The sequence below is a fragment of the Parambassis ranga genome, chromosome 1, assembly GCF_900634625.1.
Source record: "Parambassis ranga chromosome 1, fParRan2.1, whole genome shotgun sequence".
Lineage (NCBI taxonomy): Eukaryota > Metazoa > Chordata > Actinopteri > Ambassidae > Parambassis > Parambassis ranga.
In genome coordinates, this window is record NC_041022.1 from 21,404,028 (window position 1) to 21,410,895 (window position 6,868).

Sequence of the window (6,868 nt, forward strand, 5' to 3'; positions counted from 1 at the left end):
CTGTTTTGGACAACAATAACTTATAACAATGATACAGATTAAGATACAGATACAGAGAAGCATGATAAAAAAGTATCTAAGGTTGGACTATGAGTCCAACCACAGAGTGCTGGCCAAATTCCTATTATATAAAAAGTAACAAAGACTTTGTGCATATACACTGTGTTGATGCCATCTCACGTGATTTCCAAAAGATACATTCCTAGTCTTGCCTTGTGTCAACTTGATCAAAGTTTATCCTGTGAACCGAAATTGAAACCAACATTGTTGTGAAAACTTTTCCAAATACATTTTAGGTTGGGTCTTTTTTTACAAACTGCTTCCTTTCCCTTAAGGTATCTTCAGATAAACCATCTGAAATGACTGTATTTTGCTGTGTCTGGGTTTTCCTCTTGGCCGGGAACAAATTGGTCCTTTAATAGCCCCCTTCAGAGAGCTAACAACACTCATAGAGGTGCAAGGAGGGACAGACAACTCCAATCATGTATCCTTACACTGTCATTATCCATCTACCTGTGAAAAAAAATACTCCCCGAGACTTGGTTTACACCATGGGAGGCCCAACAAAACACATCTATTACTGGCGATTACTATAACCGTCATTACCTGTCATTTATGTGCCTTTAGGGGGAAGTAGCCTCATCAACTTATTAAGACAGGGTGCTTTTAAAATTGGATTTGCAGTGCAGTGACCCAGAAGGAATTCCTCCAAGAATAGGCTGCTCATGTGTCAAAATTAGCACCACGCTCAGTTCTTATTGACATGAGAAACTGCAAGGTGAAAGCAACACGGTGAAACAGTCATTTTGTTTTGGATCAGAGTCGCACTCATTCTTTATATTCTGCTGCTTTTCCTCACAGTTTCAAAACAGCCTCATCTCACGTCCATCGCTGTAATTATTAAGCACAATGCAATGCAATCTTCCTCTTTACAATTCCTTCCAAAAAAGATACACGCATTATATATTTGCTATAGAATTTTATTCCTGAAAAGTCCTTTTTCAGTTTGATTGCGCTTCTTTATGCTCAGTTAAAATTTTATGGAAGGGCTGTAAAATGTGCTGAGAATGTAAGGTGTAAATGAGAAAGAGTGGTCCTATTATGTGTTGATTATTCTTCCATTAAAGACCAAGCCCTGGTTTATTTGCTTTTATATATATACGGCTCGGATAAATTGAACCGTGTCTGTCTCATTTTATAGGAAGTGCATACCTGTTCGTTCATAGTGCTGTGTCAGCAGCTATAAAGCCAGACACTGAGACGTTTAATGCGGCCATCCAACCACACTGACCACGCACACATGAGGCTGCTCTCTGAAAATTGCCTCCAACATGAAAATACGCAAATATGAAGGGTGTCATTTCACAATCCATCTCGGGAAATAAGATGCACCTTCTCTCACTTGGCCAGTTATCTGTGTGGCAATAGGTAATTTTTAAGATTTTTCTAAAGCCTTGTGCCTATAAAGTCCCCCCACATTGCATCTTATTATGTCATTCTAATTTGCAATTTTCATATACAATGTGGTTTTTTTTAAATAAAATTGAAAATATTGAAAAATGCTGTATAAGGCATAAGGCAATCTATCAGAGAGTGCACACGGATCAATCACCCAATGTAAACCCAGTAAATTCTTTACTAATTAACTATATTGCACTGATTATATTTCTTTAATGTCAGTTTTTATTTTGTTACAAAATGTTTGCCTCTCATTCAATACATTGTGGGACTGAAAGTTTTGATTATATGGAGGCAACAGCAGTGGATGAGTGGTGTTTGTCACTGCAGGCATTATTCATATTTGTAAAACTCTGGCAGGTCTTATGGCCTCTAAACATTGTGTGATTTTAAGCAATCTTATAAGACCATTGCATGACACACTATGTGACGTGGATCTAATAAATGTTGGTACAACGTCAAGTTTGATGCATGCACATTGTACGATGATGTCATGTTGTCAACATGCAAGGAGGAGAAGGATGTGGACGTGGAGTGACAGGTCATAGCAGCTGTCACACTGTGAGACAGTCATCCTAAATTTCTCACACCGCTAGAAATTTATCTTAAGTTATTGCAGTCAGGATTTTTAGATGTTGCACTTCCTGTTTTATTTTGAAATTTGTTTTCTCTTGTGTGTTGCAGTCCAGTCTCCCCAGATTTTCTGATTATACACTCCACCCTCATTTCTTTCACCTGTGTCTTATATTCTCTAATTACTTCTCAGCACATTTAGTCATCATTAATGCTTGAGTTGAAAAGTGAGTTTTGTGAGTCTTTTGTTATACTGTTGTTATACTCTTAAATGCTTTTTAACTGTGGTTTTGGCCTGCCGGCATCCATTAGTTACATCAGCCTCTGGTGCATTTGACCTTCATTTTTAAAGTCCTTAACACATCTTGAGCAACAAGTGTTTTCATTTCCTTAGAGAAGGAACTGTGCTTGAATTTAAAAGCATAAGGTCAGTTCCTTGACTGCATTTTCAACGACTTCATCCGAAAGGACAGGAGAATGGACTTCATTACCAACTACAATGCAACCACCAAAGGGTAAGTCATTTCAAATCTAAAAGGCTGCTGTGCAACCAGATGTTATTAAAGGCCATTGTTGGCACTGTTTGCAGTCTATGTTAAAGTTGTTGTCACCTGATTCTGTGCATGCACATTCTATGTGTGTTATGTGTGATTGTTTGTACAGAGGATTAACTTTTTACTTCAGAGAAGGTTTTTGTTGTAATGATAAGTCACTGTCCCGGTAAATACATCAAAGGGGTCAGAAGGGCCGAGGTTGAAGAGTTTGCTTCATCAGCGCAACTTCTAGTCAGTGTGGCTGGATTCATTGTATCATGAGTTCCCCCAAGGTTTCTTGAGAACAAAAAATCTTATTTTTTTGTGTTTCCACTTTCAAAATAAACTTCTTCTCATCCATTGTTGAACTCTCATCTGCAAATAGGTTTATCTGTTGCCTTCCTCCAGTTTTCACTTGATGTCTGTATAGTAGTGTGATGTACCAAAAAGAGTCCACGTGTGGTGTTTTAACCAAACTCTCAGGTGTTGTTGTGTCTCACTCACAGATTGTGGTACAAACTAAGTATTTCAGTCAATATCTGGTCTTTTTTTCCCAACATAGACTCTAGTATTAGAGTAGCTGTCTACTAACTTTTGGCTTTGTAACTTTTATTTACGTGTTTCAGCATTAATGCAGCAATGTGTGCACACATACCAATGAAGTGGCGGTTTGATAAACATCCACATGCTTTAATCTTTCACTCACACACACCTAGAAATGCAATACTCATTGGTATAGCCATTGACTTTGGCTGTGCGATCAATTTTGCACACAAGTGCCCCACACACATAAACACATAGACAGCCAGTCACCGGGATTAATCAGAACTTTGACCCAAACACTAATTGCAGACCCAGCAGTATTTCCTGCTGATTTGTTATCTCTTTATTGTGCAAAGTCTGTTCTTTTTCTCCAAGACACGACTTCCTGTGCAGAGGGAGGGAGACAGTGAGAGTAATCCCAATCAGGGGAAATCAGTTTGGAGTACATTCTCCCATCTTTCACTCCTGTCCCCTCTACTCATCTACTCTTATCTCTCCTTTTATTATCTTCACCCTGCACCCCGCAACTCTTCCTCATCCTGACTCCACTTTACCTGCAATTTCCTCCCCTCTCTCTTGCACTCTCTCTGCCCTCATCTCATCGCTTAACAGTGAGGGCGTTCATAGAGTAGAGTGTGTTCATGGGGGCTCTTATGTGGCTCTGTGCAAGGACGAGGATTTTCGCGAACTGCTGTGGATGGATGGATGGATAATCCTGCAGAACAACTTAGTTCCATCCTATGTGAATGTATGGATGGTGAAACCAATTGATACTGTATGCTACATGCATACATGACAGAATAGGCTGACAAATGACACGTAAAATGACCAACCTGATCTCACAGAAATACGTGACATACACACGGATTGTTAACATTACGTGGCACCGACACGAAAAGTAGTGAAATTATGTGCAGGCACCACGGAAAACAGTCTCCATAGAAAGTCAATGTGGGGCATTTTCGTAGGGACACCACGGACTTTTAATACGTGTGGACACCACGGACATAAGCGCCAATAGAAATGAATGAGGGACGGTTCGTTTTATTATTACAAGAATTATCTGCTGCTTAAAGGCCGCTCCGTCAGCCGGACTATATGGAAAACATAATTCTTTTCGATCCCATATGCCTTTAGCTAAAGGGTGCACATGCTCTGTTTTTAAATGAAAGAAAATGACGATCTAATTGGGAAGATACACATTCAATCAAAAGTGCCGATTTGATAACAGTCATGTTGCTCTGACAATTCACGCATTTCTCTAAGAGATTTGACCCTTAATAAACATTTTTTAGGACTCACTATTATATTATTATTTCACACAAACGAACTGGCCCAACACGACCATCTATGTTGACATACACATTTATTTGATCAATGAAAGTTGTTTCCTAATGCAACAGTGCTTGATATAATTGTGTGCGGCAGCATTTCCTTATGGAATGATGGGAAATGGGGTGTGTAGAAGTAACATGGAGACATTTGTTGAAGTGAGCATGTGGTTGTAACTTGTATTTTATTAGATCATCTGAAGTATTTTGATGTGGCTGTAGATCTAAGTTGCAGAGTAGATGCCTTGGACTGAAATCAGGCTGGTTGCAGAGACGGAGGCCTCGTCTTTCCACTGTGAAAAGATTATAACAAACATGGTGGGGTGTAAGTGATTAGCCATACACATTAAAGTCATTGTAACAACTGTGAACATAGTGAAATGTGAACATGGAAGGTGAACACTTTGTCTTCAAAGTTCATGTGTTAAAAGAAGAAATGTGCTCCTAGTGTGCAGCTATTTGCATTTTATTGACAACTCACTGCCAATAACTACAGATTTTGGTGGCGGAGATACCACCATGCAAACAGCTGTCACCTAAATGACAGCTGTTTGCATGGTGGTATAAACCATATGGCAACGGTTACGTTGCCGTGGAAACCATATGGTTTATACTGGTAGTCTTCTTCCAAACTTTGCAGATATAAATACAATTGTGTTATAATATTATCTAAATACTATACATCATAATATTGATGTTTACCGTTGTAATTACTACCAATATGAAGTGCAATTTAAATATTAATACACAACTACTTAGAAAAGTTGCATTACCATGGCAACGTGACGGCGCTTCCGTCTGGAGCAACTGCTAACTGACATAGCTTTCACCATCTTTCAATCCAGTAGTTCTCAAAAATGAAATAACCTCATGCTCACAACAAATGTCTCCACGTTACTTCGACATGACTGTAATCAAATCGGCACATTTGATTAACTGTGTACTCTTTCCATTTAGATCGTCATTTTCTTTCATTTAAATACAGAGAACGTGCACTCTTTAGCTAGCTGCATATGGGATCGAAAATAATAATGTTTTCCATATAGGCCGGCTGAGGAAGCAGCCTTCAAGCAGCAGTTTGTGTAATAATAATACGAACCGTCCCTCATTCATTCGTGGTGTCCCTATGAAAATGCCCTGCATTGACTTTCTATGGAGACAGTTTTCCGTGGTGCCTGCATGTAATTTCACTACTTTTCATGTCGGTGCCACGTAATGCAGTGTTAACAATCCATGTGTATGTCACGTATTTCTGTGAGATCAGGTTGAAAATGACATATGTCATCATTTGGGTAAGATGAGTTTAATCATCATTCAGAGGTAACATTATTCATTCACACCACATCCACATAGTCTCAGTGGTAAACTACAGATGTAGCCACAGCTCCCCGGGGGGGAGTGTGACAGAGACATAGCTGCCAATGTACGCCCACGGCCTCCTCGACCACCGCTACCCTTCTGGTTATTGGATGACACGCTCTACCACTAAGCCACTGTTGCCCATTGCCACAAAAATGTTTAACAGCTTCATTGGCCTGTAGTATGAGGTGGCTGAAGTAGATCCATTAACACAGTCCACTTATCTCAGGATTTCATTTTGTGTTACTGTTTTTTAACTCTTTGTTGATAACCAACAAAAGCTCAATTAACCTTAGAAAAACACAACATTTGCTGAGCCTTTATTGCAGATCTATTACAGTACATGTTGAGCTGTGGACCACTATCACACATATCCCCATGTGCAGATGTTATATACTGTGTGAAAGGTTTGAAATTAAGACATTGTATCTTTTAAAACCAGCAAAGTTTACTCTTTCTTTAACTTCAGTGTTTCTGTACCTTCAATGCACTGTTTCAGGGCAGTATATATAATATATATCATTGCTGTGTGTACATGTGTACTCTATGTTTGAAGGCATCTACATAATGTGTGTGTGTGAATTTATGCTACTGCAGTTTTTAGGGTGCACGTTTATTTTCTTTTCCACTGACATTTCAGATGCTCCAGTACAGAATATAAAATAGCTTTGGGATGAAAGCCAAAGAGACAGGAAACCAACACATACCAAATGTCTTTTTAAACATTAGTGCTGACAAAGGAAATTCTAAATTTAAAACTCAGATGAGCTAAAAGGTTCCATAAGACTCATTGCTGAAAAAAGGCAGCTTTTGCTTTGGGAAACGTTTAAGTGCTGCCTAAATAAATAAAGGCAGTTGACCTGTGTATTTAGCTGCCCTCCTCCATTGTTTAATTCCAGATTGTCTCTCTTACCTTGTGTTCGTTGCTTTCCAGCTCCGTTCCTCCTCATGTGTTCCCAGTTTTACCTGGTTCCATATGTATCGTTGACTTTGATATCATAGCCTATTTTAGACCGACCTCTTATGTGTGGACTTTTGCTTGAGTGGTTGGATTTAAAACTTTATTCTGCC